The following is a 23,150-nucleotide window of genomic DNA, read 5'->3' as shown; positions in this document are numbered from 1 at the left end:
TATATATATATATATATATATATATATATATATATATATATATATATATATATATATAAGTTTGAAATGCATATTAGTCTCCCTTTAATTCTTTGTTAGCAATCTAAAAAAATTTACACAAATATGAGCTGTCACTGTTGTGACTACTGCCTGTCGATGGCCTTCGGTTAGTCTGAAACAGGAAATAAAGATTTGTCCCATGTTTGGGGCCTAGCAAGGTAATCTAAAAATAGTTAACAAGCATTTGACATATATATATATATATATATATATATATATATATATATATATATATATATGCAAATTATTCAAATTGCTAATAAAGAATTTGGGAGGCTAAGATGATCATTTCGAACTCTTTATGTTCTCATCAGTTAGTCATACCCTTTATCTGAGATTCGAACCTGGGCTGATTATATATTAGGCAGTGTTTTAACTTCCTGAGCCACGGGTTCTTTCTCTCTTTTATTAGCAGGAAGGCAAGGCAAATGTATGTTTAAGTATTTGTCAAGGCTTTTTGAATGGACCTTGCTAATTAACTCTTTCATTCCTGTTTTGGCCCGACTCAGGGCTTATCCACAGGACATAGTCAACTTATGACAGCTCATTATTTGTGCAAATTATTCAAATTGCTAATAAAGAATTTGGGAGGCTAAGATGATCATTTCAAACTCTTTATGTTCTCATCAGTTAGTCATACCCTTTATCTGAGATTCGAACCTGGGCTGATTATATATTAGGCAGTGTTTTAACTTCCTGAGCCACGGGTTCTTTCTCTCTTTTATTAGCAGGAAGGCAAGGCAAATGTATGTTTAAGTATTTGTCAAGGTATTAAGTATTTGTTAGTCATAAAGGGTATGACTAACTGATGAGAACATAAAGAGTTCGAAATGATCATCTTAGCCTCCCAAATTCTTTATTAGCAATTTGAATAATTTGCACAAATAATGAGCTGTCGTAAGTTGACTATGTCCTGTGGATAAGCCCTGAGTCGGGCCAAAACAGGAATGAAAGAGTTAATTAGCAAGGTCCATTCAAAAAGCCTTGACAAATACTTAAACATACATTTGCCTTGCCTTCCTGCTAATAAAAGAGAGAAAGAACCCGTGATTCAGGAAGTTAAAACACTGCCTAATATATAATCAGCCCAGGTTCGAATCTCAGATAAAGGGTATGACTAACTGATGAGAACATAAAGAGTTCGAAATGATCATCTTAGCCTCCCAAATTCTTTATTAGCAATTTGAATAATTTGCACAAATAATGAGCTGTCATAAGTTGACTATGTCCTGTGGATAAGCCCTGAGTCGGGCCAAAACAGGAATGAAAGAGTTAATTAGCAAGGTCCATTCAAAAAGCCTTGACAAATACTTAAACATATATATATATATATATATATATATATATATATATATATATATATATATATATATATATATATATATATATATATATATATATATATATATATATATATATATATATATATATATATATATATATACACACAAATTTTATTGATTTTCTAAGATTACATTCACATATTTGAAAAGCAACATGGTGACTGAGTAGTAGTGATTCAATTACATACTGTACAAATATCATTAGTACAGATTTCAGATTGCTACCATAAATATTTCCTCTCTTTTTCCCTTCATATATACTGTCTATTTGTAAATTAAAAGACAAATTTTATCTTATCAATCACATAGAAGATAGCTTTCTTACATATATCCAAAGTTTTTAGTTAACACATATTCTAGTTGTTTTAACATACAATCTTTTAGACAATCAATGACCTAATAGATTTTTCAGTTTTAATTTCCACTAATATTTAGATTTAACGTTCGATATTTATCATTCCCAATGTTTTTAATATACTCCCAATTCATCTATCATTATTCCTCACAAAGTCTAATATTCAAAATACACATCCTGTCTACTTAACTTCTAACCCTCTATGTCAACAAGTTAAAGATACAATATGATATCCTTCCTTTTTGCTAGTTTTCAGTTTTTTTAAAGTAATAATCAAAATTTCTTTTTATTTCAGTATTTAATACTTTCTCTTCCTCTTTGTATCTGCTATCTCTTGCTTAAACTAATAATTTTTGTTTTTAACGTTTCATATAGACCTATTTCTGCTCTTTAGAAGGCCAGATCCTGAAGCTAAAACTCAAATACTTTGGCTACCTAATGAGAAGGAAGGACTCACTGGAGAAGAGCCTAATGCTGGGAAAGATTGAGGGCAATAGAAGAAGGGGACGACAGAGAATGAGGTGGCTGGATGGACTCACTGAAGCAGTAGGCGTGAGCTTAAATGGACTCCAGAAGATGGCAGAGGACAGGAAGGCCTGGAGGAACGTTGTCCATAGAGTCGCGATGGGTCGGACACGACTTCGCTGCTAACAACAACAACAAATAGACTATTTATTACTTTTAACAATAAGTTTTTAGCTTATCTACATTGTTCACCCTTACATGACCTTTATACACAAATCAATATTCAAATTAGCTATTAGTATTTATACTGCTACATTTTAATGACCAATTTTTTTTCTTTATCTCAGTTCATAACAATGTCTTGTGTTCAACATGCACATTTTATCTATTTAAGTACATTCTGTTTTAGATTTCAATAAGATGGTTGAAACTCCATTCTTCTTGAGTCTTATTCTGGCTTTTTTCCTTTGCCAAATCATCTTCCATGTGCTTGTTTTTGGATCATCAAACCACTCTCCTTGTAATATTTATTTATTTAATTAAATTTTTATACCGCCCTATTCCCGAAGGACTCAGGGCGGTTTACAGGGCAACATAAAATATGATATAAAATAGTATAAATTAAAATAGATTAAATTACATAAGCCCAACAATTAAAACAATATTAAAAACTAAAACCCCTTCAGTCCAGGCCTGATAGATCAAAAAACCAAGTTTTCAGATCCCGGCGAAATGTACACAGATCGGGGGCAGTCCGAAGTTCCACCAGTAATTCATTCCAAAGGGCAGGCGCGCCCACAGAGAATGCCCTCCCCCTGGGGATCACCCGACGGCACTCCTTAACCGTCGGCACCCTGAGAAGGCCCTCCCTGTGGGAGCGCACAGGACGATGGGAACTTGATGCCGGCAGCAGGTGTTCCCTTAGATAATCCGGACCCAAGCCATTCAGAGCTTTATAGGTCATTACCAGCACCTTGAATCTCACCCGGAGGGCAACCGGAAGCCAATGCAGCTCACGGAGAAGAGGTGTTACATGGGAGTATCGGGAAACTCCCATAACAACTCACGCAGCTGCATTCTGCACCAGTTGAAGCCTCCGCGTGGTCCTCAAGGGCAGCCCCATGTAGAGAGCGTTGCAGTAGTCTAGCCGGGAGGTCACGAGCGCATGGGTGACTGTGCGTAGGGCATCTCGGTCCAGATAGGGCCACAACTGGCGCACCAGACGAAGCTGGGCAAAAGGCCCCCTGGTCACGGCTCCTATATGGTCTTCGAAATTGAGCCGTGAATCCAAGAGGACGCTCAAGTTGCGAGCCCTATCGACGGGGGGTAACACCTCACCCCCCATCATTAGTGGTGGAACAACCTGGTTAACCCGAGATGCCGGTATGCACAGCCACTCAGTCTTGGCAGGATTGAGACGAAGCCTGTTTCTCCCCATCCAAACCCGGACTGCCTCCAGGCAACGGGACATCACGTCGAGTGCATCACTGGGTTGGTTCGGAGTGGAAAGAAAAAGTTGGGTATCATCAGCGTACTGATGATACCCCACCCCGAAACCACGAATGAGCTCTCCCAGCGGTTTCATATAGATGTTGAACAGGAGGGGAGAGAGGACTGACCCCTGAGGGACTCCGCAAATGAGAGATCTTGGGGCGGACCTCTGCCCTCCCGTCAACACCGACTGCGAGCGGCCCAGGAGGTAGGAGGAGAAGAGAGTGCCTCCCACTCCCAACCCCCTGAGACGCCACAGTAGGATACCATGGTCGATGGTATCGAAAGCCGCTGAGAGATCTAAAAGGACTAGGACAGAGGAACATCCCCTGTCCTGAGCCCGCCAGAGATCATTCACCAGTGCGACCAATGCCGTCTCCGTGCTGTACCCGGGCCTGAAACCCGATTGGTATGGGTCAAGATACTCAGTTTCCTCCAGGAACAGAGGAAGCTGATGCGCCACCACACTCTCAACAACCTTCGCCAAAAAGCGGAGGTTGGAGACCGGACGGTAGTTATTTAAAACAGCCGGGTCCAGGGCAGGCTTCTTGAGGAGGGGTCTCACCACCGCCTCCTTCAAGGCGGCAGGGAAGACACCCTCCTTCAAGGAAGCAGATATTACTGCCTGGAACCAGCCTCGTGTCTCCTCCCGAGCCGCATAGACCAGCCAGGAGGGGCACGGGTCCAGTAAACAAGTGGTGGAGCTCAGCCTTCTCATGATCCTGTCCACGTCATCGGGGGAAACAGGATCGAACTCAGTCCAGATAACATGCTCAAGACCACTTGATTCCTCCATGCCTGACTCTGCCCAGTCAGAGTCCAAACCGGTCCGGATCTGAGCGATTTTGTCCACCAGATGATGACTAAACTCCTCAGCCCGTCCCTGTAAGGGATCCTCCCTCATCTCCCGATTAAGGAGAGAACGAGTCACCCTAAACAGGGCGGCTGGGCGATTATCTGCGGACGCGATGAGGGCAGCGAAGTAGTTAGACTTCGCCGTCCTCATCGCAGCGAGATAAGACCTTGTAAAGGCTCTTAGTCGCAATCGGTCAGATTCAGATCGGGTGGATCTCCAACTGCTCTCTAGACCCCGTCTCCGACGCTTCATCTCCCGGAGCTCCACAGAAAACCATGGGGCCCAACAGGATCTGTGCCGGGTCTGGGGTCGCAAGGGTACAACACGGTCGAGTGCCTCGGTGGCCGCCCTTTCCCAGGCATCCACCAAGGCATCGACCGGGCTGTGAGTGAGGGAGCTAGGTAAAGACCCAAGCACCATCTGGAACCGTTCTGGGTCCATTAGGCGCCTGGGACGGAACCATGTATATTAATTGATATTGACAAAACCACCCGGTCGCTATTTTTTTGAGAGGACTTGTAGCTCTAGTGGGTCATCTCTTTATTCTTCCATATCGGTGTGGTTGTTCTGAATTGTTTATCTTCTCATCCAACTGTTCTTTTTCTAGATCCTCTAGTTCCTTCTGAGTTGTATAAGAAACCTTTTCCTTTTTCAAATTTGTCGATGTCTTTTCTGAATTTTCAAATGTCAATATTTGTTGAATTATTTTTTTTAATCCCATTTATATCCCGCCCTTCTCCAAAGACTCAGGGCGGTTTACAATCTAAGCACAAATCAATGTGCTTAGCAATAGCCTTCATTCTATGTATATGCCTGCTTATTAGGGCTTTCAGGGGGGCCCCAAGTGGCATTATTACAAAGTCAGCTTATTGCCCCCAACAATCTGGGTCCTCATTTTACCTACCTCGGAAGAAGGTATAGTAGATTCTTCTGTCATAGTATTTGAATGTTTCATTTTTTTCTGCTGTATTTTGTATAGATGATGTAGTCAAAGTTTGGGCTTTCATATCTGGGCTGTCTTCTTGTTTCTTCACATAGCCTCTTAGTATTTCATTGGTTGTAGTAATAATTTGGATTAATGTTTTCAACATAGCGAGAGTTTGTTGATCTTCATCTATAAAGAAATTTTGTTCCTGGTCTTCTTCCATATTGGTATTTTAAGCTAAAGGCTTTACACTTAGAAAATCCAAAAGAGAATTTTTTTTTCTAGGTAGGGAACACAAAGCCTTTCACAGCTGTTGTTTCAAAGTTCTCAAGGTTATGTATCTTATCTATTTCCCTGGGCAGTCAGCCAGGCCACTTTTAAAGTTTCCCTTTGAGTCCCAAAGTTGTCTTAATCTTTTCGGTTTTTCTTTTTTTGTTTCATAAGAAAGAATCCAGATTTCCAACAGAAGTAAACAATGAAAAATAGAAAATAAAAAAAATCTTTCAATCCACATGCTTTGAGAAATAAAGTTCCAATTGGGATTCAGTTACTTTTTCAACATTTAAAACGCCCCTGGGTACTTGGTCGCCGCTCTTACTGGAGGGAGGGGGAAAGTCCCCCTTCCCTCACCGCAGGGAGGAAAATGCTTAGCAGCTTAAGGAGGTACAGAAAGTAATTAGGGTGTAAAAGAGGTAGATCTCACCCAGTCTCTTCCACACTGCTTTAAGAGTTGCCTGGTGGAAAATGTGACTTCAGCTGTTCATAGCCTAGGGATAAGCCATAATGGCTGGTCCTTTCATCTGCCAGTTTGGAGGGAACGCCAGGTCTAACAGGAGAGTTGCAGCTCTCCCGTGATCCAGAGAGCACCCATCCTTGCTGGTCACCTCTTTGGGGTGACTTTCGGCCCTTTTCAGAGCCCCCCAGTGATGCAAAACTGGACGGGGGAGAAAGAGCAATTCTCCCAGCTGTCCATAGCAGCTGTGTGGCAAACCGGAAGTCCCAGATGATGCTTTTTTATCAGCTGAGTGATCTAAAGTTTAAAAAAAAAAGCACATGTGGATATGTACAGTGCTGCTGCCAGTACCTCTTTTTTAAAAAAAGCTGAAAAAGCCTTTTCCTTGACTTATACAATAGCCTTACAATCCTAGAATATTTCTGTTTCAATTAAGAAGCAGCATGTCCAATCCAAAGCACTTTATTGTCTGTGCCTCATTAGCACAAACCATAAAAGAAAATTCAAGTGCTGTTGTAAAGATCAAATTATGTAAGGCAACTTCTTTTACCCTAGTTACACTGCAGAGATTATATGAAATAGTATAATTTTTTATTAAATTCATCAATAGTGGAGAAGCAAAGGTCATTATCAGTCATGGCTTCAGAACACTGTAGAAAGTATTGGGGAATTTTTTTTTTAGGAAATTAGATCAAATTTTGGGTAAATTTATTTGGCGAGGGAGAAAACCTCATATAAAAAGGAAAATGTTGCAGGAGCATAAAACAAAAGGTGGCTTGGGGCTCCCTATGTGGGAGCTTTATTACCAAGCCTCTTCCTTGGTTTGGATGAAAGATTGGGTGACCCTTTCAAGGAAACGTATTTTGACACTCGAAGGGTATGATTTGCAGCGAGGTTGGCATTCTTTTTTATGGCCACAGAAGGATAAGCAATCTAAGTATTTTACCACTCATTACATTAGAGGAAATTTGCAAAGGGTTTGGGAGGTGGTTAAAAAACAAGTGTATACACAGATCCCCAAATGGGTATCTCCGCTAGAAGCGGTGACCCTCCCGACTGTACACAGCATAAAGAGAAATTGGACCTATGGTGACTTGTTGGATGAAGGTGGGAGACTTAGATCCAGAGCTGATCTTCAAATTAGAGGATGCAACATAGATTGGTGGTCCTATGCCCAAATACAAACTAGAACCGCCAGAGACAAACAAGTGTATGGTATCGCTCTTCAATTACAATCAATCGATAAACTCCTCTTGGGTAGTCAAAGGAAATTTATCTCTAATGTATACAATCTTCTGCTGTCCAGTTTCATGGAGGAAGAGATTGTAAAAGACACGATGATTGCCTGGGGGAGAAATATCGGGAGGACAATACAGCTTGATATGTGGCAGAACTTATGGAATAAGACCATGAAACTGACTCTATCCTCCTCCTTTAAGGAAAATTTCTATAAAATGATCTATCGTTGGTATCTCCCCCCTGTTAGAATCGCTAAAATGTTTCCAGGATCTTCTGACAGATGCTGGAAATGTTGCTCGGCCAAGGGTACCTTCTTCCATCAATGGTGGACCTGTTTATATGCCAGACGATATTGGAGAAAAATTCAACAGTGGCTGTTGGAAATAACCAGCGTGAGTTTCCCTATGCAGCCAGACCTCTACTTATTGGGTATAAGACCAGAATATTGACAAAAGAGATTGGTATATATTTGTTCATGTCTCAACAGCGGCGAGGATAGCCTTTGCCCAATTGTGGAAGGACCCAGATATACCCCCTGATCATTTGATAATAAACAAGATTCTCCGTTGTGCCGAGATGGACAGGTTAACGTACATTTTAAAAGATAAACGTGAATCACTATATAACATAAGTTGGAACAAATGTTTTGTATGGCTTAAAAGAAGGCTCAACTGAGGAGACAAGTGATGAGATCGCCCACTCAATTGATTTGTGTAATTTATTAGGCTTACAAGATTGATAAGATATGACCAATGGTAGTTTTGGGGTTTTTTTGTTTTTTGTTTTTTCTTTTTTTTTTCTTTTTCTAATGATAAGGATATTCTATGTATTGGAAAGTTTAGCTGGGATGATATTTTTTTGTTAATAGAAGAGTAGATATAACTCTCGGTCTGTTTTATTTGTTTTTCACGATTTGTACTATGTGATTATATGGTTTGTGTCTTTAAACCCCTTGTCCCTTTCCCTATGTATTATTCTGTTGTCAATTTTACTGTAAATAATTAATAAAGATTATTTTTTAAAAAAGAACACTGTAGAAAGTAGACTTTATTTAGGGTTTATTTAATCAGATTTAAGTTACTCATTACTAACACTGAGTAACTTACATACCTATCATCTGTAAAAAAAAAAACTTTTAGTCAGTAAAAATGCTAAAAACTATTTTAATAACAACATCCTCTTCATATACTATGGAATACTAAAAAAACCAGTTAAACAAAGTCATCCACTACAGGAAGGATCAACCTTATATCTTCTCAGCTCCCATGACCTGACAAAACAGGCTAATAATGTTTTTTTTTCCTGGCAATCAGTTAATGATATCCCCGAGCATTTTCTATTGCAGTAAGTCTTACTTTTGCCATATTTATGAGATTTTATAATCACCCTTATAACAGAAAGAAGCTCAGACAAGATGTTTTACTAACTGTTTTCCATCCTTTAGAGTTGCGGCACCAGTTGACAGATATAAACCCAAGGAAAAAAAATCTCATCGGATATTCTGCATCATGCTTAAGAAAAATAGACAAGAGAATGCCAAATGAATGAGGCTCTGAGTAGTTCAAATGAGGCTCTGAGTAGCTCTGACTTAAGATAGAGCCACGCTAATGGAAGAGCTTTCCCAGCTGTCATTTCTCATCAAGGATAATAAATGACATACAGTTATGCCCCTGAAAGATGAATCTGTTGCTCTAAATCATTTTGCTTTGTTTGCTATAGTGTCTGCTTCTTCTAGCATCTTGATCTAACTACATGCCCTACTGTTTTCATCTTGGAGGTTTGGAATCCCAGTTATCAGGCAAGAGCTGTATGACTGCTATTTTGGGGCTGGAAAAAGAGGGGAAAATAGGTTCCCTGTGTAGGACTGGGAGAGAGAGAGGGAGGGGAGAGGGAGGGAGGGAGAGAGAGAGAGAATGAATGTATTCTAATTTGGCATATGACCATACATTCTAATACATTGCCAATTATGATTATGGCACTGTTGTGTACATAGTTATGGGAGTGGTTTCCCTTCGGCGGGAAAACCTAGTGCAATCATTGGCTGTTACTTCCCGGCGGGAGATTCTGAGCCGGGGATTGGTTATGTTTGAATGGAACCTAGTATTTAAGGCAGGGTTCAACGGCTGCTAGCCAGTTGACCCATGTGAGTTCTAATAAATGTTCCTTGTTGACATCGCTGTCTCCGCTCGTCATTCCGGACTTAACAGTGGCGACGAAGGTGGGATCTGACAGCAGAACAGCGAAGAATAGCGGAAAGCCAACAGAGCGAAAAGCGGGAAATTTGAATCACAGTCAACCGAGCAGTAAGCGAACTGAGCCTACAGAATGGCGCAAGTCGGTTCCCTGAAGGAGTTCGACCCTAACTACCCTGAGGACTGGGAAGAATATGTCGGTCAAGTCGAGGGGTACATGCTGGTCAACGGGATCATGGAGGACAGGAAGAAGGCCGCGGCGCTTCTAACCATCAGCGGCACTCCGGTTTACCGGGTGGCCGTCGGCCTGTGCCAACCCCTGCCGGTCTCCAGCGTATCGTACGCCGACCTGTTGGCTAAGCTGAGGGTCCATTTCACCCCTAAAAGGTCGGAACTGTTCTGGCGGAGGATATTTGAGAAGCGGAATCAACGGCCGGGCGAATCAATACAACAATTTGTGGCGGCAGTCCGAGAAGCAGCCCTGCGCTGTAAATATGACAACCTCGAGATTCGCATCAGGGACCGAGTGGTTTTGGGGCTGCTAGACGAACACTTGCAAAACTGAATCATCTCTAAGCCCACAGGCAACCTCCAAGAAGTCTTAGACGAGCTACTCACGTATGAGTCTACAGGCAGACGCGACCCCCCCTACAACAGCATGGCTGCCTCAGCCGAAATAAACCTGGAGAGCCATGTGGACGGTGGGGAGGTGGACCACCAGTGGGAAGCCGAGATTGCCGAAGTAGCCAGAAGGTTCGGGAAGATGGCGCCGAGACCACCACGAGCCGAAGGCCCCGACCAGAACAGAAGACAGCAACCTCCAGCGCTACAACGACCCCAGAGGGACAACCCAACCAGACCTCGCGACCCAGAGACCTGGTGTGGAAGCTGCGGCGGGAATCACCAACAATCGACGTGCCGATTCAGAAACGCCAAATGCCGAGGGTGCAGAAAAACGGGCCACATCTAGGCCATCTGTAGGAGCCGACCGCGCGACAACCACCTCCACGAGCTCGACACTTGGGCCTCAGGTGAGGTAACCCCCGAACGGAGTGGTGGAGAGACCCCTAGCCTAAGGCACGCACTTCCAACCCGGGGGCTGGGGTGGGGGTCAACCATGTAGGAATCCCTAGACCAGGGGTCAGCAACCTGAAACAGTGAAAGAGCCACTCGGAACCGGTTCCCTCACAAAAGGAAAAACTGGGAGCCGCAAAAAAATGTGTGCACATGCGCGTACATGCGCACATGTGCAGAACAGGGTTGGACTGAAGAGTGGAGCAAAGGTGAGATATGCACCTACCCTGCATATTTGAATTGATTGGTTGAACTTTTTTAGTCCCACTTTTTTTTGGGACTACACATGGCAGAGGACTGGGAGCCGCAGGAGACGGCTGAAAGAGCCGCATGTGGCTCCGGAGCCGCGGGTTGCAGACCTGTGCCCTAGACAAAAACACACCCCTAGAATTAACCACATTTTGAGGCCTAAATTAAGAATTGAAGTCCAACTGCAAGGCATTCCTTGCAAGATGGAAGTGGACTCCGGGGCCTCAGTATCTATAATTTCTAGGGACACCCTTAGATACATAGAAAACAGAAGCGGTCAGAGAATTCCCCTTAAAACCACCAAATTACAATTAGCCGACTTCCAGAAATCACCCATAGAACTAGTGGGAGAGGCTACCATTAAGGTTAAATACAAAGGGTTTAGCGGATTATTAACTGTTTTAGTCACTGAGGGCCAGAGAACTAGCCTTGTAAGCCTTAATTGGTTCTCGGCCCTGGGTATCTGGGTGGGGGGAATTAACACCATTCAGAATAAAACCCTAAAATCTGTCTGCGATAACTTCGCAGACGTATTCGACGGGTCGTTAGGGAGGTACAAGGGACCCCCCATTAACTTTAATTTAGACCCCGCAGTCAGGCCCATTAGGCTTAAGGCCCGGAGGGTGCCTTTCGCCCTTAAACAGAAAATCGGGGCCGAACTAGATAAGCTAGTAGGCCAGGGCGTTTTAGAACCCATAGAAGGGGGCCTGTGGGAGACACCGATCGTCACACCCCTGAAACCAAACGGGGATGTGAGGATCTGCGCCGACTATAAGGCCACCCTGAACCTCGCCATGAAAAAGCATGCTTACCCGGTCCCGACGGTGAAGCAGGTCCTCGCGACGATCCAGGACGGCGCCATTTTTGCCAAGCTTGACTTGGCGCAGGCGTATTTGCAACTTACTGTGTCTAAGGAAGCCGCCGAGGCTCAAACGATAGTTACCCACAAGGGGGCGTTCCGCGTTCACAGACTTCAGTTCGGGATAGCTGCAGCTCCAGGCATCTTCCAGGAGGTGATGGAGAGGACCTTGAAGGGCATTCCAGGTGTATGCCCTTACTTCGACGATGTCCTCATTGCTGGAAAAACTGAGGACATCCTAGCTGAGAGGCTAGAACAGGTACTGGGGAAGTTCAGGGAGGCAGGATTAAAATTAAAAAAGGATAAGTGCTGCATAGGGGTAAAATCAACAGAATTCTTAGGGTTTAGAATTGATGCACTAGGCATCCACCCTACAGAAGGAAAAGTTAGGGCGATAAAATTAGCTCCAGAACCCAAGAATAAGGTGGAATTACAAGCTTTCCTTGGCTTAATTAATTTTTTATCACACATTCCTGCCTCACAAAGCAGCTATTGCTGAACCCCTCCATAGACTTTTAGATAGGAAGACCCCCTGGCAGTGGCAACAAAAACACAGGACAAGTTTCCAAACTCTAAAGGACATACTGTCCAGCAATTCTACAGTCACTCACTTTATAGAAAACAAACCCATATTCTTAGCATGTGATGCTTCCCCTTATGGAGTGGGAGCAGTTATAAGCCACATGGATGAGCAGGGTCAACAGAGGCCTATAGCATATTATTCTAGGACTTTAACAAAGGCAGAACGGAATTATGCACAGATTGACAGGGAAGCATTGGCCATCGTGGCAGGCGTAAAAAAGTTCCACGATTACCTGTATGGTAGGGACTTTACCATTTACACTGACCACAAACCCCTGCTAGGGTTATTTACTACCGATAGACAGACACCACAAATAATGTCACCCAGGATGCTCAGATGGTCAATTTTCCTTTCTGCATACACATTCTCAATTAAGCACAGGCCGGGCAAGGAGATGGGGCACGCTGACGCCCTCAGCAGGCTACCTCTAGAGGATACTGGTTCAGACCCCGCACCTGTGGGACAAATCATGTCCCTACAAGAACTCTCTGAGTGCCCCCTAACTGCCAGGGACATTGCCGCAGCTACCAGAAAAGATCCCATACTCAGCAGAATAGCAGCGTGGGTACAAGGCGGGTGGCCTAGCAAAAACCCTGACCCTAAGTTCACACCCTATGTTAGGAGGAAGGACGAATTGTCATCACATGTAGGATGCCTTTTGTGGGGCAACAGGGTTGTTATACCAGAGAGGCATAGAAACACAGTGATTGGGGAATTACACGATGGGCACCCTGGAATTGTGCGCATGAAGGCCCTAGCTAGAAGCCACGTATGGTGGCCAGGGTTAGACACAGCCATAGAGGACAAAGTAGCTGGGTGCTACCAGTGTCAGCGATCTAGACCAGAACAAGCACACACAACGGTACACAAATGGGAAGAGGCCAGGAACCCGTGGTCTAGGATCCATATTGACTTCGCCGGCCCATTCCAGGGCCTCACATTCCTTGTAGTAGTGGATAGCTACTCCCGGTGGTTGGAGGTCGTGCCCGTTAAGTCCATGACGTCAGCCAAAACGATACAGGTCTTACGGGGACTCTTTGCCACTCATGGGTTACCTGACGTAATTGTTTCTGACAACGGGCCACAATTCACATCTAATGAATTTCAGGATTTCCTCAAGGCCAACTGGATTAGGCACGCGACGTCAGCTCCCTTCCACCCCTCCTCCAACGGCTTGGCAGAACGGAACGTCAGAACAACCAAGGATGCCCTCAGACGAATCATCCACGGCAACTGGCATCAGAGACTGGCTCAGTTCCTGCTGGCCCAACACACCACACCGTGTGCGGCCACAGGGAAGAGTCCCGCTGAAATGAGGTGGGGCAGGCGATTGATAACGAAATTGGACAGATTACACCCCGACAGACTACCTGCAGAACACGACCCGGTTACCCCAACCAGGTCTCTGAACATTGGGGACAGGGTGTGGGCTAGAAGTTATGGACAAGGGGACAAATGGGCACAAGGGGTCGTGATCGATAAAACCGGTCCCTTATCTTATTTAATTGAGGGGGAAGGGAATCAGCTGATTAGGAGACATATCGATCAGTTAAGGAAAAGGGCCCCTGAAGGTGTACAAGCCAACGAAGTGAGGGAAAACACTACAACGGACTCTGCACCTTCCCCAGCCAAGGTTAACAAAGCACCAGGGGGGAAAGGGAGGAGAATACAATTCAGGGCAATTGAAACAACCCCCCAGAATTGTAACGCAAGGATAGAGATAGCGCCCCCTGACAGCCCACCAGGGTCATCCAGTCAATCCAATGTACCCCAACAACAGCAATCACAACAACAGCCCAATAAGGAAACACCACCAGGGCCATCCACACACACAACAGGGTCAGAGGAGGTAGTCAACGGCGGAACTGAAGGAACCCCAACAGTTAGTATGGCCAGCCGATATCCAGTCAGGCAACATAAACCCCCTAGCTACCTGAAGGATTATGTCAAATAGTAAATTTCATCCAGGGGGGAAGGGGTGTTGTGTACATAGTTATGGGAGTGGTTTCCCTTCGGCGGGAAAACCTAGTGCAATCATTGGCTGTTACTTCCCGGCGGGAGATTCTGAGCCGGGGATTGGTTATGTTTGAATGGAACCTAGTATTTAAGGCAGGGTTCAACGGCTGCTAGCCAGTTGACCCATGTGAGTTCTAATAAATGTTCCTTGTTGACATCGCTGTCTCCGCTCGTCATTCCGGACTTAACAGGCACTAGGCTAGAAACCAAAGACCATGAGTTCTAGTCCCCTCTTCAGCACAAAGCCAGCTGGGTGACTTTGGGCCAGTCACTTTCGCTCAGTCCTAGGAAGAAGGCAATGGCAAATCACTTCTGAAATCTTGCCACAAAACTGTCAGGACTTGTCCAGAATCAACACTGAGTCAAAGGAACATATGCATAGACAAAAACTCTGAAGAGCAAGGCTAAAGCGTCCTGTGCGCTCCCATAGAGAGGGCCTCCTTAGGGTGCCGCCGGTTAGGGAGTGCCGGCGGGTGATCCCCAGAGGGAGGGCATTTTCTGTGGGCGCACCTGCCCTTTGGAACGATTTACCTGTGGAACTCCGGACTGCCCCCGATCTGCGTTCATTTCGCCGGGACCTGAAAACCTGGCTTTTCGATCTATCAGGCCTGGACTGAAGGGGTTTTAGCTTTTTTAAATGTTGTTTTAATTGTTGGGCTTTAATTAATTTAATTCATTTTAATTTTATATTATCTTTTTATATTGTCTTTTATATGCTGCCCTGTAAACCGCCCTGAGTCCTTCGGGAATAGGGCGGTATAGAAAACTAATTAAATAAATAAAGATCATAACTTCAACTCTCCCTCTCTCCCCATGTATTTGGTTCTACATGCAAATGTTACTTTTAGACAGAATAATTTATTATTATATCTACAAGGAAATTATAGGGCCTTTTCCCACTTCTAACTTAAAATGCAAGCCACTCATCCTTGAGTCAGTACAAAATAATGCTGCTGCCAAATCTACCATCATCTTTTATTTCCTAAGTAGAAATAATGTAAAATAAAGAAACATATGGGAATACAGTGGAACAGAGAGGAGTCTGCAGACGGTGGCACCATTGGGCAACTCTCTGGATCCCGTAGAGTGAGAGAATTGGAACTGACAAACAGAGATATTGGCAAATAAGCAATACAAGCCTAATTCATCATCCCTCCTTATTTTCTGGACACTGCAGTAAGAGAAAACCAAGCTGCCTCCACTGTAAAGTAACACAGATTAGCTGTTCCTGACAGTGTGAGAACTAACTCGCACACATATGGGAGGCACACTTTTGTAAATCAGTTTCTGGGGTCTTCTACTTCAACTGAAAAGTGTTTTACACTTCTGTGTTTCCATAAAATCAGCAGTGCTAAGAACTGAACTGATGTGTTTTCCAACTCAGCTGTAGCGTCACTGGAAGGGGAGCAAATTAAATAATTTTTTTCAGGATATTTTTTTTTTAATATCCTGAATCCTGGAATTCGGGTCCTCAAAAAGAAACTGCAATTCTTCCCACTCAAGAGTACAAACCAAACAAACAGGGATAAAATTGATAAATATTTATTTCCACATTCTCTGCAATCTGGGACAAACAAGTGTCAGACTACATTATTGTGCAAAGTGCCATACTTTATTGTACATACGATATTGTACAAAGTTACTGCTGCACAATATTGTACAAAGTGTCATAACTGGAGGGGATTATTGTTGCTGCATGAATGGCATCAACTTGTGCAGAGATTTTAAATCTCACATATGCAACATTTGAAATCAGCCAAAGTGAGGACAATTATAGATCACCTTCAAACAGCTTCTCTGGATCTGAGGAATAAAAACAGAGGCAGCATAGAAGTGCCCTGAATTTTTAAAAAAAATATGTTTATTTTTCACAATGTCCAACTCTTGGTGATTCTATGGGCCAAGTCTCTCCATATCTTCGGATCTTGGATTGCTTCTTTGAGATTTTCTATTCTTCTGGCTGGTGTCACCTTTGAAGAATAATCATTCGGGCACTAATTTATTCTACCTACATTCCCTGGAATAATTATCTAGAGGTTTTGCATGAAGTATCAGTGGTACAATCCAACTGTCCTTTTCAATTAGATGTTCAATGCTTTAAACAGATGCCTGGGATTAGCAATGGGCTAGATGAAGACAGATAAAAATTACATCTAGTCAAGTCAAGTGTTTTTGCTAATGAAAGATCTAATTGATATAAAAGCTGGTAGGGAATATTCCTTCTGAAGATAATAATAATAATAATAATAATAATAATAATAATAATAATAATAATAATAATAATAATAATAATAATAATAATAATAATAATAATAATAATAATAATAATAAATAATAATAATTAATAATAATAATAACAACAACAACAACAATAATAATAACAACAACAACAATAATAATAATAATAATAATAATAATAATAATAATAATAATAATAATAATAATAATAATAATAATTTAATTTCTATACTGCCCTTCTCCCGAAGGACTCAGGGCGGTGTACAGGGCAATAAATACAATAAAATACAATGTACAAATGTTAAAAAAGAATTAAATAAATAGCCCAATTACAATAAAATTAATAAAATTAGTATTAAAATACCCCAAAGATCACTTTTGTTAATATTCTTTTTACATAAATTTATTCATTTCTGTATCCAAATGCATTTACATTGTACCAAGCCTACCTAGCGTGAAGGAGACTCTTTGAATTTCTTTTTCTTTTTTTTCTTTTTTTTGTGCTTGAAGCCAAAATAAGTCATCTTTAACATGAAATACAAATTTGCACACAACACTGGTGGTTAATTACACACCCTGACTCCATTAAGGAATAAAGTGACAATTTCAGCCTGTCCCTAGGTGACCATTGTAGATGCTCTCTCACTTTCTTCCCTCACAAATACTGCTGTTATAATTCAAGTGTTGCTCAGAATTATCAGAAGAGCGTTTCAGAAGACACATCACAGCCAGCAGACTGTCAAGGCATGATAGAGTAAACTCAAGCCACTCCTTTCTCCAGCAAAAATGAAATGTTGATGCATTCTGAGGAATGTTCCTGCCCCTTCTTCCCACTAAGAGGTCTTCAATTCTTCTAGTCTATATGGAATTTCTTAGCTACAGTCTGTAGGAAAATTACAACGGCTGCTGAGTTTTGACAGAGAATCTGTCCAGCAGGTACATTATTGGCACCAACAAGTTTCTAAAGAGAATTTGGGTAATTGGGACATCTTCTCTTCCCTGTTTTCAGAAATTGCTGATGGTTGAAGTTGAGGAGAATGTTTGGTGGATCTTTGAGATTGAGTGGGGGAGTTAATCCATTGTTCTTTGTATATTATTCCTGAACCAGACAAAGAAATGATTCAAGCATGAAGGAGCTGTATTTCCATTCTAAAGCTCTTTCACACATAAAATCCATTCATGATGGCACAATATTCATTTCTTCAATTCTTATGTGAAGACTGGATTCCACAGAGCTCATAATCTATCATAATTCAATGGTGACCCTCATAGCAATGAATTGTCTTAAAGCCTCAAGCAGGTTTCTTTATATACAGTAGTGGCCAAAATTGTGGAAATCTTTTGGGAAAAGTGTACAATAGAAATGCCACCTTTGGTTAAGTTTCATCCAAATTTTGCTTCTAATTTCTTTCTAATTGTAACCTTGTTCACTTAATAATACTACTTTACATCACTTTCTGGGCAACCAGTCAACTCTTTGCACCATTACTTTAATTTTATTACATTTTACAAGCTCACTAAATGAAAGAACACAAAAAACCCCAACCAACTTGATAGCAATCACAGAACACACTGACAAATGTCCTCCTCTTAGCTTCAATACATGACATCAATAATTGAATCCTACTGTGATCTGATTGGCTCATTGCCAAAACAAGATGACACCTCATTGGTTCTCTAAACACTCATGCTCATTGGCTACAATCAGATAAAGGAAAGCTACCTGACATCAACCTAAGTAAGTTGTGCTTCCTTTTTCTGGTTATTTGGCTATAACATTTCATAGAATACAGTACAGATAATTGAACAAAGTTTGTTGCATTACATTCTTGATTAAATTATCTTTCCATTGATATATAATTTTATGGTACTACTCCAAAAGAAAAGTGGTGTTATTAGCCATCAAACCTCAAAAATACACAAAGTGAATGGCAAACATTTTCATGTTCTGAATGAATGAATGAACCTTTATTGTCAAAGTACAACCATGTATACATTGAGATTGGCTGAGCCTCCCTTCGTGCCCCACCCCCAACTCACAGTGACAACAAACCCTCCATCTTATTACACCATGTGAGCTAATTGCACAATGCACCGGCCTCGCAAGTGAATCATGCATAAAGTTTATAAAATTATTTCCCGTTCAAAAGCCTAACAGCCCATGGATAAAAGCTGTTCTTCAGCCTGTTGGTATGGCTGGCTATACTCCTATATCTCCTACCCGATGGTAGGAGAGTAAAGAGGTACCGACCAGGGTGTGAGTCATCCCTGAGAATTTTCCTCACTCTTCCAAGGCAGCGAGCCCTGGCGGTGTCATCCAGTGGTGCCAGGGGACAGCCCACAATGTCTTGTGCTGTGCTCACCACTCTCTGTAATGCTTTCCTATCCGCAGCTGTCAGACCAGCATACCAAACTACAATGCAGTACAAGAGGACGCTCTCTACAGTAGACCGGTAAAAGAGGGTCATAAGCCATTGTTCTGAAGACAAACCAGAGAAGAAACAAGAAATACAAAAGGAAGGTAGGTATGTGTCAAAAAGTAAAATGAAAAACAAAACCCAACAGGCCACATTGAAAGCATAGTCATAAATAAATAAATATAATGTAAGACAGTAAGATTGAATTTGAAATAAAATTATGTACAGATGATGAACATGTACAGAATAAGAACAAGTGAAAAAATGTATAATAAAGTGGGCTGAATATTTTGGTTATAATAATAAGGATGAAACAGGGATAATATGTGGCTGAAAGGACTGAAATTTATACTATGTTAAAGAAATTGTTTAGAATGTAAAATGCACTTCAAATACATGTTGGAAATGTGAACAGGAAGGGACAATTTATCATGCTTTGGTGGACATATAAAAAGCTAGAAAATTTTGAATTCAAATACATATACTGATTCGGAAGATTGTAAAGATTAATATACAATTGAGACCAGAAATCTTTCTTTTGGGACAGTTGGAAAAAAGACATGAAACTTTGTTTTTGTACACATTAACTGAAGCAAGACTATTGAATGTACAAAGATGAAACGATTCAGCAATGCTTAGAAGGAAGGAAGGAGGGAAGAATGGTTAGTGAAGATGATAGAACTTTCTGAGATGGCCAAATTGATTCCTTTTAGTAAAGAAAAGATGATAGTCATTTTTCAGTTTAGTAAATTATTGCTGACTAGAAATCCCATATACACTGTTTACATGAAACTGAAATAAATGAACTTATGATTTATAGTTTTGATGATTAGAAAGGATAGATAATAGAAATGAGAGAGATTAGGAACTTTAGAGAAAGAGGTAAATTTATAATTGTACCGCTGTACAGATTGGAAGACACTTCTTTGTATCTTTTTTTTCTTTTCAATTTTTCTTTTACCGTATATACTTGAGTATAAGCCGACTCGAGTATAAGCCGAGACCCCCAATTTCACCCCCAAAAACTGGGAAAAGTTGTTGACTCGAGTATAAGCCGATCCGCCGTTCTGCAAGCCTCCGCCGCCGGCGGAGGCTGGATCCGCGCTCTGCAAGCCTCTGCCACCAGCAGAGGCTCGATCCGCCATTTTGCAAGCCTGAATACACAGGAATACCCTGTGTGGCCGCGGCTCTCGGGGAAGCCCTGGCTGTCCGCTTCCTCGCTCCACGCTGCCATTCGGGGCCCGCACGTTCCCCGGGCAAATCGCGGCGCCCAGCAGGCGAGGAAACACGCCCGCTCCAGTCGCCCCCCCTTCCCTCAGGAGACGCGAAGCAAGTGACCGCCCGGAGCTTACCGAGGACTTGCGCGCGGCCGAGGCTTCGGTGCTTCCAGGATCGCGCGCACCTCTCCCAAGCCGCCGCCGTCCGGAGACCTGCTGAAGTTTGGGGAGGTGCGCGCGCACCTCCCCAAACCTCCCCAAACGTCGGCAGGTCTCCGTTCCTCTGCGCAGACCTGCCGACATTTGGGGAGGTTTGGGCGCCTCCCCAAACCTCCCCAAATGTCGGCAGGTCTCCGTTCCTCCTGCCGACGTTTGGGGAGGTTTGGGCACCTCCCCAAACCTCCCCAGGTCTCCGTTCCTCCGCGCAGACCTGCCGACGTTTGGGGAGGTTTGGGCGCCTCCCCAAACCTCCCCAAACGTCGGCAGGTCTCCGTTCCTCCTGCCGACGTTTGGGGAGGTTTGGGCACCTCCCCAAACCTCCCCAGGTCTCCGTTCCTCCGCGCAGACCTGCCGACGTTTGGGGAGGTTTGGGCGCCTCCCCAAACGTCGGCAGGTCTCCGTTCCTCCTGCCGACGTTTGGGGAGGTTTGGGCGCCTCCCCAAACCTCCCCAGGTCTCCGTTCCTCCGCGCAGACCTGCCGACGTTTGGGGAGGTTTGGGCGCCTCCCCAAACCTCCCCAGGTCTCCGTTCCTCCGCGCAGACCTGCCGACGTTTGGGGAGGTTTGGGCGCCTCCCCAAACCTCCCCAGGTCTCCGTTCCTCCGCGCAGACCTGCCGACGTTTGGGGAGGTTTGGGCGCCTCCCCAAACCTCCCCAGGTCTCCGTTCCTCCTGCCGACGTTTGGGGAGGTTTGGGCACCTCCCCAAACCTCCCCAGGTCTCTGTTCCTCCGCGCAGACCTGCCGACGTTTGGGGAGGTTTCGGCGCCTTCCCAAACCTCCCCAAATGTCGGCAGGTCTCCGTTCCTCCTGCCGACGTTTGGGGAGGTTTGGGCACCTCCCCAAACCTCCCCAGGTCTCCGTTCCTCCGCGCAGACCTGCCAACGTTTGGGGAGGTTTGGGCGCCTCCCCAAACCTCCCCAAACGTCGGCAGGTCTCCGTTCCTCCTGCCGACGTTTGGGGAGGTTTGGGCGCCTCCCCAAACCTCCCCAGGTCTCCGTTCCTCCGCGCAGACCTGCCGACGTTTGGGGAGGTTTGGGCGCCTCCCCAAACCTCCCCAGGTCTCCGTTCCTCCTGCCGACGTTTGGGGAGGTTTGGGCACCTCCCCAAACCTCCCCAGGTCTCCGTTCCTCCGCACAGACCTGCCGACGTTTGGGGAAGTTTGGGCGCCTCCCCAAACCTCCCCAAACGTCGGCAGGTCTCCGTTCCTCCTGCCGACGTTTGGGGAGGTTTGGGCGCCTCCCCAAACCTCCCCAGGTCTCCGTTCCTCCGCACAGACCTGCCGACGTTTGGGGAGGTTTCGGCGCCTCCCCAAACCTCCCCAAACGTCGGCAGGTCTCCGTTCCTCCTGCCGACGTTTGGGGAGGTTTGGGCACCTCCCCAAACCTCCCCAGGTCTCCGTTCCTCCGCGCAGACCTGCCGACGTTTGGGGAGGTTTGGGCGCCTCCCCAAACCTCCCCAGGTCTCCGTTCCTCCTGCCGACGTTTGGGAAGGTTTGGGCGCCTCCCCAAACGTCGGCAGGTCTGCGCGACGTTTGGGGAGGTTTGGGGAGGTGCCCAAACCTTCCCAAACGTCGGCAGGTCTGCACGGAGGAACGGAGACCTGGGGAGGTTTGGGGAGGTGCCCAAACCTCCCCAAACGTCGGCAGGAGGAACGGAGACCTGCCGACGTTTGGGGAGGTTTGGGGAGGCGCCCAAACCTCCCCAAACGTCGGCAGGTCTGCGCGGAGGAATGGAGACCTGGGGAGGTTTGGGGAGGTGCCCAAACCTCCCCAAACGTCGGCAGGAGGAACGGAGACCTGCCGACGTTTGGGGAGGCTCCCAAACCTCCCCAAACGTCGGCAGGTCTGTGCGGAGGAACGGAGACCTGGGGAGGTTTGGGGAGGCGCCCAAACCTCCCCAAACGTCGGCAGGAGGAACGGAGACCTGCCGACGTTTGGGGAGGTTTGGGGAGGCGCCCAAACCTCCCCAAACGTCGGCAGGTCTGTGCGGAGGAACGGAGACCTGGGGAGGTTTGGGGAGGTGCCCAAACCTCCCCAAACGTCGGCAGGTCTGCGCGGAGGAACAGAGACCTGGGGAGGTTTGGGGAGGCGCCCAAACCTCCCCAAACGTCGGCAGGAGGAACGGAGACCTGGGGAGGTTTGGGGAGGTGCCCAAACCTTCCCAAACGTCGGCAGGTCTGTGCGGAGGAACGGAGACCTGGGGAGGTTTGGGGAGGCGCCCAAACCTCCCCAAACGTCGGCAGGTCTGCGCGGAGGAACGGAGACCTGGGGAGGTTTGGGGAGGCGCCCAAACCTCCCCAAACGTCGGCAGGTCTGCGCGGAGGAACAGAGACCTGGGGAGGTTTGGGGAGGCGCCCAAACCTCCCCAAACATCGGCAGGTCTGCGCGGAGGAACGGAGACCTGGGGAGGTTTGGGGAGGCGCCCAAACCTCCCCAAACGTCGGCAGGTCTGCGCGGAGGAACGGAGACCTGGGGAGGTTTGGGGAGGCGCCCAAACCTCCCCAAACGTCGGCAGGTCTGCGCGGAGGAACGGAGACCTGGGGAGGTTTGGGGAGGCGCCCAAACCTCCCCAAACGTCGGCAGGAGGAACGGAGACCTGGGGAGGTTTGGGGAGGTGCCCA

The sequence above is a fragment of the Vipera berus genome, assembly GCF_964194415.1.
Source record: "Vipera berus genome assembly, chromosome: 2".
NCBI lineage: Eukaryota > Metazoa > Chordata > Lepidosauria > Squamata > Viperidae > Vipera > Vipera berus.
Note: the sequence above shows the minus strand (reverse complement) of the source record.